This window comes from Trachemys scripta, chromosome 2 (genome assembly GCF_013100865.1).
Source record: "Trachemys scripta elegans isolate TJP31775 chromosome 2, CAS_Tse_1.0, whole genome shotgun sequence".
Lineage (NCBI taxonomy): Eukaryota > Metazoa > Chordata > Testudines > Emydidae > Trachemys > Trachemys scripta.
This window is the reverse complement of record NC_048299.1, coordinates 175207899-175220823: the sequence shown is the minus strand read 5'-3', so window position 1 is coordinate 175220823 and position 12925 is coordinate 175207899. Positions and strand designations below refer to the sequence as shown.

The 12925-nt window shown below is 42.8% G+C and overlaps 1 long non-coding RNA gene across 8 annotated transcripts in view; it reads right to left on the bottom strand.

Annotated features, from left to right (window-relative positions):
• Nucleotides 1-7025: 7025 nt before the first annotated feature.
• Nucleotides 7026-12925, bottom strand: part of LOC117873229 — an 89752-nt gene continuing 83852 nt past the window's right edge. For all 8 annotated transcript variants that reach the window (XR_004644670.1, XR_004644668.1, XR_004644667.1 and 5 more), the window contains 2 exons: nt 10643-10793; nt 7026-7804 (listed from right to left, as the gene is read on the bottom strand). This is a non-coding gene — a long non-coding RNA (uncharacterized LOC117873229). The remainder of the gene's footprint in view (nt 7805-10642; nt 10794-12925) is intronic.

Below are 12925 nucleotides of genomic sequence, written 5' to 3'. Positions count from 1 at the left end.
TAGTCAAGTGTGAGCACTAGCATTTTGTATGTGCATACTTGAAAGAAATAAACTTAAGCAAACTCCAAAACAGCCCAACTCCAAAAACATCCAATATACTCAGTTTCAGAGGACTTTGGCAGGAGACATACGCCACTTGCAGTTCAGGCACCTTCAAGTCATTTATAAGCTAGTACACAAGAATATTGATGTGTCTCAGATGACAATTTGTGAGCAGTTTAAGATGTGATTGTGCCCTCCAGATTATGCCCTCCAATATAAAGAAAACACACAGGAAGGCCAAAATTAAATAGAAAACTTAAAGCTAGAGGAATTCCCACCTCTGGTAGATGGGGATTTGGCCTTCCAAGCTCACAAATATCCTAAGATCCATGGGGAAATCCTACTGATCTTGAAGCATCAGTGCAGAAAGCCCATTTGTCTTACTCCAGGAATGTATAAGGTGCCAGGCACCAATTTATCTAGGCACCAAATACAGTGATACAATTAGTAAAAAATGTGCTACAACTGCAAGCTTCTACCTGAAGGCCCCAAGTCAGCTAATCACGTAAGCAAATACCTAAGAACAAGCTGAAATCAATGGAACTTAAGGGCTTTGCTGAACTGGGCTTCAATTCTAAAGTTTCAACTTCTATTTTCAAATAGTTGTTTCCAGGTATAGGGGACTAAAGCGGTACAAGTAAACCTGAAATGCCTTTTTTGCTGCCCCTTGTGGCAGGGAGAGAATTTGCCTGCTAATTAACTATCGCGATTCCTCTTTAATTATTAATCTAGACTAGGACAAATTCACACAGCAAACAGTAGGTTTACATTACTACATACAAAGCCTATTTAATCACGTTGAGAACTAAAAAGACACACTGAAAAGGTAAACATAATGAATCTGTTCTCTCATTTAAAAAAACAAAAACCAAATTCCAGTTTGCTCTAGTTATAATATCCAGGCATAACTTTTATATTAGAACATAAAATACAACACACAGCTATAAGTAAAACAATATGTGTATTCTTGAATAATAGGGAAAAGCTTGCCAATAAGAATATATTTTGACCTAATGAAAGATGACCTGAAATTGACTTTGTAGTTACAATCCAATTACTTATAAAAATAGGAGGTGGGGGTTGGGGGGGGCAAGAGAGGGAAAGCAGTGGTTGGGAAGAGCTTATATTATGTGGCATATTGATGTATTTGAAAATTTTTTTCCTTTTGATGAATAATAAAAACAATGCAGTAACAACAACTTTCGTGCCAAGAAAGAAGATTGTCTAGGGATTTTGCATCTCATATTCCTGTATTCCCCAAGCCTCGCAGTGTTAGAAAGCCACATTTTAAACTGGTAAAACTAAAACAAATAGGTTGAAAAAAGAATTGTTTTTAATTAGAAAAGAAAGGCACCTCTGAAAAGAAGTGCAGTTGTAACAAAACATTTATTAGCTCTATAGCCTTAAGGGGGTGCATCATGCAGAAGGCAGGTTTCTTCTGTGCTCAAACTCAGGGCTACATCAACTCTGAATAAATGCATCATTTTAACCATGTTATCCATTTATTTCTTTTAATGTTTAAACTGAATTCATTGTTCACGATAGCCTTGTAGGCTGAAGTGATCTATTTGTTACTTTGGGCAAGTCACAACCTCTATGCCTCAGTTTCCCCTTCTGTGAAACAGAGGAGACAACACAACACTGAGCTGCCTCACTCCACTGTGGTGAGAATTTGTTTTGAATGTTTGCCAAATACTTTGAGGTCCTCTGATGGAAGGTGCCTTAAACGTGCAGCAGGGAAGTGGCAGAGTATGTTTTCCCCACACCACCCTGCCAGCTTGTGCCAACCCCACCCCGGACAGTCTAGCTCTAGAATTGAAGCTCTACAGCTTACTGAGTTCTTGCCTTTCTGCTGAGACTGCCAATTGATGCTGAACATGATGGCGTTTTCTGTGCAAGTACATCCGGCTAGTATGAAATAGACTGAGACCAACAACTAATTTCACATCAGCTTCAAATCCACTTCAAAGTTATCCTTCTGGTTCACAAACCTCTCCTTGGATTCTGACTTCAGAGTCCCTATCTAATCACAATTTTGGCCTCTCCCCAAGAAATTTCTACCTGTGTACAGGAGAAGGAAGATTACTCTTTCCATAGTTCTCTCATTCACTGAAACTCTCCCTAATCCTCCTTCCCAGTAATTTCCCTGTTTTAAAATCTTAATTTAAAAGATTCTCTCTCATTAGTGTATGGCTGTCTGACTCTCTCTCTCTCTCAAAGATGCTGCATTTCTGCCTTGTCCATATGCTAGGGAATTTCCTTGAAAAAATACCCCAGACAAATACTTTCATACTTATGAGGCAGCCAGGCTCATGCTTGTCCTGATTTCCAGCTAATCTTGAGATTTACATGAAAGCTCCCCATGATATACAATGAAATATTTATTATATAAATTCGAGCAACATTTCATGCCTTGGAAAAACAATGTTGATGTTTAAGCAATGTTTTCTGTCCAATATTCTTCTGACATACAGTGTTTGTAATGGCATCCTGACAGCATCGACCCAGGTTCCTGCTTAACTTTCTCAGCTGGACCTGTTCACAGGAAACACGAGGACCAAGATTTACAGAACTCAAAGCAGCGCTTTGTTGCTTTTCATGACTAACTCAACAAGGTCAAGCAATGATGAGAGAAAGGAGGAACATATACAAAGCCAGTGCATGGAATCAAGCTTGATTTTAGTTGGGAAATATTAAAGAGGATTTTTTTATAGCTATTACTTTTCTAGGAGAAAATGAGGTTTAAAAACTAAGATGAAGCTGCCAAGTTGGCTAAAATGCGCAATTCAACCACCCTCCATCTTTAACAGAGAGGACCATGTGCACAGAGAATACTGTTCTCTGAATGCAATGACCCATGCAGAAGGTCAACCTTATCAAGATGGAGCATTGCATCACTGTTCTCTGGATTTGTGTATTAGCTTCCCATACGACTGCCTAAACATAGCCTTCTCTTTTGTCCTCCCTTTCTCATGTCCCTCCCTGTTCTTCTTGTCTTGACTTATACTGTAAACTTTTGGGGGCAGGGAATTCCTCTTCGTTGTATTATAAAGCACTGTGTACACTATATGGAACTATGAATAATAAGTGGTACACATGATGCAAGTAATAACTAGTAATAATAATCACATGCTGGGACCTCATTCTCCTATAAAAGATGAAGGCAACTGCAATTTGTTCCATTTTGTAAATTGGGCATGGTCTTCTTGGTGGCCCTTCAGCTGGGCAAAGAATTAACCCTTATCTCATGGCAATATGGGAAAGAAACAATGAAAACATGTCTGTTGGCTCCATGACTGATATTGGAACTATATTTTTGACAATGATTTTCACTGATACTGACATGCTTTGTTTTCGAAAATGTATTTGTTTTAAGATCACAGTCCATTTGATCGTATGCTATTTTTTACTGTATTTTTCTTTTATAGGGGTGTTTGATTTCCTTATAATCTATTCCAGAAGCCTAGTTCAGGCCTTCTAGGAGAGAAAGAGATCAGGGAACTCAAATAACTTCTCATGCAGCAATGCTCTCTTTGGGCTATGTGCAGCTCTAACAGAACAAACCACTTCAGATTAAAAACAAAATTTGATTTGTTTTACCTCACAGTGCATCTCATGTAGGAAATTTGGGTTTAGGGGGAGCATGCCAAAGATTCCAGTGCTATGGTCCAGTTGAGATTAGGCATGCTGTGAGCTGACACTTTGGTCTCTAATGTAAGATGATGCTCTTGGTAAATTTCCTTCTGAATAATAGATCTCAGAGCAGACTGCAAGCCCTATAATCCTAAGTGAAGGGAATTGATAGTTGAGCAATAATACATAGTGGGTGTAGTCGATGCTAGGCTTGTTATCTCTCTATCAGGGATGGCATATGGTTAATTAAAGCAGTTCTATCATGACGCAAAGTGATGGGCTGGATGACTGACTGGAGGTTCCTTTCAACTGAAATGATTCTGCAATAAGGACTCCAGAAATGACAGTCACTGAAAGGGAAAAAAAGAGCTATAGGGTGTTATGTAGAAGAGAGGAAGATGAAAGATGGTGGCTCTGGAATGAAGAGATGAGCAATAGCCAACCCTTGGATGTGCTGGGAGGGGACTGACACAAAAAGAGGAATTGGTCTTTTTACAGCAGCTCTAATTTGATTCAATTTCCTTCCTGCAGTAGTCTCTCTGGTCTATTTTGCAAGTACAAAACACCATGAATGTCCTTTCTTTCATAATTTCTGGCATTCCCATTCAAACATTTTTTTCACTGTTATGCCCTTTGCCTTCCAATGATGTCACAAAGCAACCACCTGCTTTTCTCTGCTCTATTTAAGTCTATAAGGTTTTGGCCAACATTCTTCTTTTCCTGAGTCAGCATCTGTTTAAACTGGATGCTTTAATCAGGCTTGCTCTTCGGGTTGCTAATCTTTCTCTGTCCATTTCTCATGCCTGTCAACAACCTCAGGAACTGGGCACCAATGGTAGATATATGAGTTATGTCAAAAGATATCTGACTCTTCATTAGAGCAACTTGTTCCACATTCTCATATCTGTTCACTATACGCTGAATTTCTTTAACCATCTACAGATTTGGGAACACTTTAGTTCTAGAGAGATAGCAAAGGTAAGTGATCTTAAATACACTATGCAGCACATTGCTTGCTCATTGTTTAGTAACATTTTTCCTTTAAAAAATACATCTGTCTTGTAGCACACACATCATTGCTTCATTGTGACAGATTTATACCCATAAGAAGGAACCATTTACAACTGCTGTTATGAAAAGGCTCCAAACCCAATCCATTTCTCATAAAGATCCTCAGGATAAAAGGAGGATTAATGTTCAAAAGTAAGTTAAATGAAAAACTGAGTGTGCCCAGAGGGAGATGTTAAAGACTGACTGGCACAAAAAAGTTCTTTCTAGCAAACCTCTGGAAGTTCTAAAAGAAAGGGGTCAAGAGTCATCTGCTTAAGTAATGGTCTCCAAGGCAAAGTATTGGCTGGCCAATCTTATTATTACAATGGACTATTATATGTATGTTCTATAGGCTGAATGCATCAATTATACTGATCATGTGGTTTTTTAAAAATGCTTAACTTGCTTTTCCCTGCTATTCAACATGATAAGACATAAATTAACACAAAAGTAAACATGAACATATTTTATACCTTCCCACCTCCCTTATTTTAAGCTTCAAGGTTTAATGATTTAATTAAGAATGATTTAGAGGGTAATTATTCAGATCTGAGGGAGCAACATACCTTTCTCAGAAAAGTTCTAGCCACAAAACACAGTTATGCAGAACTGAGAAAAAGGGCGTTGTCAGTCAATAAAAATAATAATTCATCTCAGACCAGGAACTGAGAATCTCAGTGCAATGTTAGTTTTAATAGTAATGTATTTTTTTTAAAACCACCAAAGTTTATTGCCTGGTGTAAATCAGAAAGTTGAAAATGCTATTGCCAGGAATGTTTTGCTGATAAAAATCATTAGAAGCAATGTTTTTATGGTGAATAACTTTTAAATGTAGTTCACTTGAATGTTCTGACAGGCCAAAGGATTTAGCCCCAGTCTGATTCTTTTCTGAGAGCCAGACTGAGAGGAGGAGAATTGCTAGGTGTTTGGAGACCTCATTCCAGGGTGACCTCAGCAGAGAATCCCACCTCGTCACTGTATTTACAACTGGATCTAACATTATTGTAAATACTATTTGGATACTAACGAAGTGTCTTCTTTCCATTTCCAAGTCTAAGAGTGACATCCTTCTCTCAGATACATACTGTCTCATTGCTTGTAAAAGATCAAACTCTACCACGTGCAATTGCACACACAAGTGCAACAACAACAGAGCTTAACCGGAGGATAGGGCTGTAGCCCTAATGTTTCTGAACACCACTGCTATACTAGTGGCACTGCTCTGCCCTCACCACTTCTCACTCTTCCTGGGCTGCTTCTCCCCCTTGGCTCTTGCACAATTGCAAAGAGAATGTGAGACAAGCAGTTCTCTCTCCCCTGCATTGCACGGGGCATGCCCAACTGGAATGGAACAAATAATAATTTAAGAACTTATTGTAGTGATGCTTTAAGATTTAAAACAGAATATCATTACATTATTCTACTCGGCAATATTTAGGTTCCTTGCTGTGGTTGTGGCTGGGTGTGGGGGAAGGGGGGGCAACAAAGTACTCAGCTTCCCAATATGTAGTCTGTCCACTCCAGGAGGGGATGGTTTGCGTTTGGAAGCTACCATGTAGGGAGAAATTGCTTTTTTTCTTTCTTAACTCCAATAGTTTGCCAACACTAAGACAAGCAAAGAATTTTTGACTCTCGAAAGGACTGCTGGCCCTGTGGTTAGGGTGCTAGCCTAGGGCTCAGAAGATATGACTTCAATTCCCAGCTCTGCCGCAGACTTCCTATGTGACCGTGGCAAGACACCCAGGCTACGGTGGCATGTATCATACAGATACTGCAAACGCCCCTTCCACAGGTATAATCAGCAGTGTAGATGATGAGGCACTGCTTAGGCAAGTACACTAAACACACACCAGAACCTTAGGGTATATGCCCTAGATGGCTCTCTGCTCGTCCAAGCAGTGTCTCCCATATCTACACTGCTATTTTTGGGAGCGTAGCATTCCACTGCCTCTCCACTGATGGAGTCTTTTCCTGCCACAGTGAAAGACTCCAGCAGCAGGAAAGGGCTGAGGCAGCATGGAAAGGCTCCAGCAGCTCCCAACTGCTGGAGCCTTTCCCTGCCAAAGGCAGCTACACACCATTTGTGTACACACTGCAGTGTGGGCACAGCCTGCTTTTCACTGCGTCGTGTGGCTACACATAACCTGCCATGGTACTGCCAGAACTTTAGGGTATGTCTACACTGCATAGGGTTACCATATTTCCACAAGCAAAAAAGAGGACACGGGGGGGGAGGAGCCCCGCTCTAGCCCCACCCCTGCCCTGCCCCAATCCACTCCCTCTCACTTCCCACCCCCTGACTGCCCCCCTCAGAACCCCCAACTCCCTCCCCCCATCCCCTGACCAGGGCCAGCTTTAAAGAGCTCAGGAATTGGGCTGCGCTCCAGCCAGAGCTCCGGCCAGGGTCGCAGGGCTTGGGGCCGGGCCGGAGGTACTGCTGCCTTGCCGGAGGACAGGGCTGGGGGGAGTGTGTGTGCGGGGGTGGGAGGCTAAGGGCAGTACAGCAGCCGCGCTGGAGGAGCTGCTGTCGTGGGGCTGCCAGGTGGTCCCACGTTTGGCTCCTTTCACTGCTGCGGTTGCCAGGAGAGCCATCAGGCTCTCACAGCTCCTATGAAAGTCTGTATCCATCTTCATTTGTTGGTGCAGGGGCTTCTCCCCCTCAAGTAGTGGTGGTGGTGTTGAAGGGTTACAGAGGCACCTTTACTTCCCACTTGAGTGGAGAGTATTTCGGCATCTCCTTTCTGCTCCTGAATCAAAGCAGCAGCTCCTTGTTATGCCTTCCAGGAAGTGTGGGAGAGGGCCCAGCAATGACAAAGCTCTACGGTGTCTTTCAGCTCAGCTTGCTGATCAGTGTTCAGGGCCTTGGGCCTGTTCTCAGGCAGAGAGAGACAAGGGCCAACCCATTTTCTCATCAGTGGAACTGACTCACAATGTCAGCTGCTGTTCCCAGACTGCTTGTGATGGATCCTTGGAGTCTTGCTCCCAAATTCAGAGGTCCTTTTTGATCACAGGACCCGGATATCTGCCAATAGCTGCCTTAATCCATCCATGTCAATTTTGTTGTTGTTTTGTTGTTCTCCTTACAACAGAAGAAGAGATTTCATGGTATATGTTTTGTGACATGCTGAGCTAAAACACACATAAACCTCATAATCTTAATGCATATCTCAGGCACTTATATGGCCCTCATCTGAACACCTCACAACACCCTTGCAAGGTAGGGAAGTACTGTTATCCCATGATGCAGATAATGGTGTAAGACACATACCTTCTGGGTGTGGTGTTCTGTCCCATCTAGTGGCACCGAGACCACTTAGAGAGAGAGATAAAATGAATCTGCTCTACAGCCTTAGCTAACAGCTAGTTGGCGTCTAGTTCATGCAGTAGAGGCTCATGCACTAAGCTCAATCCCACCCGCCGACAACTGGGTCTGTCGGTGTTACAATGGCACAGCAACTTAGAGCATGCCAACATTGCAGCTGCGAGTGAGCCTTCCAGCCCAGGTAGTGAGCCTCCCAGCAATGTGTATGTTGCAGTGTGGGCAGCAGCTTGGGCTAGCTACCCAAGTCCAAGCCAGGCTGAGCCCATGGGTCCAAACTTGGGCAGCTCGTCCACACTCAGGGCCGGCTCTAGGCACCAGCAAAACAAGCTGGTGCTTGGGGCGGCACATTTTTAGGGGCGGCATGGCTGGCGCCAGAATGCCGCCCCTAAAAATGTGCCCCGGCCGCCCTAGCTCACCTCCGCTGCTGCTGCCACGGCGCGCGAAATAGCTGATTCGCGCGCCGCTACTCGCCCTCCCTCCCAGGCTCTCAAACCTGGGAGGGAGGGGGAGATCCCGAGCGGCCGTTTCGCACGCCGCTGCTCCCCCTCCCTCCCAGGCTTGGGTGCCTGGGAGGGAGGGGGAGAAGCGGCGCCTGCGCCGTGGCGGCTCGGGGTCTCCCCCTCTCTCCCAGGCTCTCAAACCTGGGAGGGGGGGAGACTCCGAGTGGCCGGGGCGCGGCGCCGCTTCTCCCCCTCCGTCCCAGGCTTGAGAGCCTGTGGGGAAGAGGCAGGGCTGGGGATTTGGGGAAGGGGCGGGGTGGATGCGGGGCGGGGGGGGGGGTAATTGAATAAGGGGGTGGCCAAAATTGTTTTTGCTTTGGGCGGCAAAAATCCTAGAGCCGGCCCTGTCCACACTGCTAATTTTAGTCCACTAGCTCAAGCTAGCATGAGTCTGTTTCCTTGGGCTGGGAGGCTCACTCACAGCTGCACTTCCTGCTACTGGTGAGTGCAAGGTCAGCCCTGCTGCAGTCCTCAAGGGTGGGCAGAGGCAGGGCTTGAGCAGAGCAGAGGTGGGAAGAGGCGGTGCTGGGGCGGGGGCTAGGGTGACCAGACAGCAAGTGTGAAAAATCAGGACGGGGTTGGGGGGTAATAGGAGCCTATATAAGAAAAAGACCCAAAAATTGGGACTGTCCCTATAAGATCGGGACATCTGGTCACCCTGGCAGGGGCCCTGGGAAAGAGGCAGGGCAGGGGCTGGAGCAGCATGCAGCTGTGCAGGGCACTAGGAAATTTGGTGCCCTACGCAGCTGCGTACTTTGCACATGGGTAAGGAGGGCCCTGGCTGTATGTATAGTAAACCCACAAAGGACTTTAGAGCTATGTGTTAGAGATATGTTCTTCAAATGTATTTGGAAAGCGGTGCCTAAGCAACACCTGTTCCAGACAAAGGAATGTGGTTCCACCTGCTTGAAGGTGTTTCCAATGTAAATTAAGCAAGGTGTAACCAAAGACAAAGAAAAGTACATTTACTTGCAAGGTAAACAAAGCCATCAGGAGAGCAAGTGGGGAAAAGTGATCACTTAACAGTCTCAACAGGGATGGAGTCTACACCAGGAAGTCTTCCTGCCTCTTGACATAGGGTAACTGAGTTTTGGGAAGACAGCAGGGAATCTACACCCCAGCAAGACAGATGCTTTGTCTGGGTTTACTCCTCAAATAATACATTTCAAAGGTTTACTGGACTATAAAAAGAAAGGGGAGAGAACCCCATACTTATCCGTCTCTTGAGGGAACAAAGAAACCAGCTCTTTAATTCTGTAAGGGTGGATCCTGGCTGGAACAGCCAGGCACATTGGAAAAGTTGCTGTAAGTAGGGAAACCATCTTGAACAAGAACTATTGCTGATTAAGTTAAATTTTAGTTTTAGAAGCATTTTGTTTGTTTGTAATTATTTTTATCTTAATTCTTTCTACTTGATATAATTTAAATCTATATCCTTTTGTTAATAAACTTAAGCCAACTCAGTGCTTTGACTGAAGTGGAGCATTTGTCAACCCCAGTTAAGTGAATAAGCTGCAGTGTAATATCTCTTTAAAGGAGCGGCAAATTTAACTTCTACAAGCATTCAGCAAGAGGGCTGGACACTACAGGGCAGACAGTTTTGAAGAAATTCAGGACTGGGAGGGTGTTGGGGTCACCCTGCAAAAAGTAATTGGGCAGTGAAAGCCAGGGTCTGACCTGCATGTTTGTATGCTGGCTGTTGGTGCCAAGGCTGTGAGCCACAGCAGCATAGCATTTAAGGAACCCAGAGTTGCAGGGCAGGCAGTGACACTACCCCTTTTGGGGCTGAGTTGAACCCCAAAGAATCACAGTGGGTAACCCAAAGTGTTGCACACACAGTGAGGGTGATTAGAATCATGTCAGGAAATGAAGCCAAACAGCTACAATACCACATGACTAAGAAGTAACTGAACACTCTGATATGATAATTGATTATTGTGCATTGCAAGAGAGCCAACACTATTCACATGACTTTCAAACGACAAAAGTTACAGCTTCAATAGCCAGTTTAAGGTTTTGGGTTCACACAACAAAATTAGTTTTACTATTTACAGTGTAATAAATAAAATCTCTGTAAATTAGGCAAGAATCTTACCGGTGAAATGGCACAACTTAAAATAAGGAACTAATCAATGCTATCAAAATGGCTTCAATCTGCCTTGAAGGCTCTAATCATTTCCAGATGATAACATGGGGCTGATTGGATGTCTCTGGCAGCAATTCTTATCAAGGTCTGATTACAACAGCTACAATAAAAAAAAGAAAAATTGGTTATACAACACTGGCCAAAATGTGGTCTGTGGAGATCTGCAGACAGCCTGCTCAGATCAAGATGAAGCATTGTAACACTGCTTGAACTTGTTGTGGAGGTTGCAAAAGAAGGCCATGATGGTAAATTCTAAACAATCCCAGAATTAGAGCTAACTAGAAAATGTTTGTTAAAAGTTTCGTTAGAAAATACCATTTTGACAAAACCAAAGTTTTTCACAATATTGCATTAATTTTGACAAAAATTCATGTAGAAAAGTGGGGGGGGGGGTTTGAAAGTGTCAAAACATCCTGTTTCAACATTTTGGGAATTATGTTTCAGTTTTTCATTTCAAAATCACATTGTTTTGAAACTGACTTTAGTTTACATATTAAAAGGTTGAAACTGAAATGAAATATTTTGATTGACCTTACATTAATTTTTCCCCCATTTCTTCTTATGAAAAATTTTGCCTTTGCATCCTGATTTGGGATGAACAATATTCTGAAATTTCAAAAATTTTGGCAAGACAGATAATCTGGTTTACCACCTATTTTAGCTGTGATGTATTTCACAAATTCAGTCAACCATCTGTGGAAGAAAAGTGTTAATAGTTTGACTTCATATTGAAGATAAACGGATATGCAAATATCGTCAATTCCCATGAACTAGCAAATATCACCGAAACATTTGTGTCTGTGTGCTCCCTGACTTGTTCCCTGGCCTTTAAGCTACTTGTTCCCTGGCCTTTAATTGCACACAACTTTAATGGTATCTTAGGCTAGTCTACACTGGCAATACTAAAGCGCTGCCACGGCATGTGGCGTGTGTGGTCACGGCAGAGTCCTGGGAGCACAGCTACCAACTCTGGGAGCACTATTTACATAGTCAACATTTATCTTCAATATAAAGTCAAACATCGGTCGGGACGCAGGACAAACAAGCAAATATTGGGATAGTCCCGATAAAATCAGGACGTCTGGTCACTCTAGACCATGAAGTGCCTTGAAAGTGGAGACAAGAAGTGTATGTTTGATGTGATGGGAAAGAGGGGAGCCAGCAAAGGGATGCAAAGAGTGGGCTGATGTGGTTGAAGTAGTGACCCAGGAAAACTATCTTTGTAGCAACTTTCTGAATTGATATAAGTGGGGCAATATGGCATTTGTCAAAGGCCAAGAGAGGAGGAAGTTGCAGTCATTAAAATATGGATGATGGACTAGAGATGAAGTTATGTGAACAGAGAGGAAAAAGACAGATATTAGAGATGTTGTACAGGAAGAAGCAGCAAGATTTAGACACGGACTGGATTGTATGATTCTAGAGAGTCAAAAGTTGCTTAAATATAACAAAATTAGGATGGAGGGTCTGATACCTACCAATGTTTTTTTGTTTTGTTTTTGTTTTTGTTTTTTTTAATGTATTTGTGGAAATGTTTTACTTTGTCTCAAATTTTTTAGACACAGTTCTCAATCACCTGACTAAAATAGGTGTTGCAGAATCCACAGGGGTGAAAAATATGTGGCCAATTCTGTGATAACTAAAATAAATCAAGAACCATAAGTAAAATAAATCAGGAAAACCAGAACATATGTCCAAAATATGCTACAGAGTGATCAGAATTGCATCACTCAAAGTGTTATTAATGATAACTCTTTTTTTTTTTTTATCTCCCTCTTCCTCTTGCTTGGCAACTGTATTGAATATTTACCTCTTTTCTGTCTGGGTGGAAAGTCAAGTGTAATAGTTGGGACCATTATTAACAGCTTCTTTTTAAAATTAATAATATTAATACAGTATGTGATTTAAACAGGAGAATTTGATCTGGCCATATTTTAGAGACAGGAAGAAATACCCCATCTTTCCTTGTGTTCTTTATTTGTCTTATGGGATTCAGCGGGGCAATGACAAGGTTTCAGCAGCCATATGACTATAGACCAAATGCATATCTGCTCTGAAGAGATGCAGTCCCACTGAAATCCATGAAGGAACACTCACTAACAACCAGGTCTTAATCTGAGGCCCAATCCTGTCCAGATTAATGCACATGCTTAACTTCAAGTACGAGTAGCCCCACTGAGCTCAGGGCACAGCCAGGCCCTTAGTCCAATAACCTGATTTGTGTAACATTTC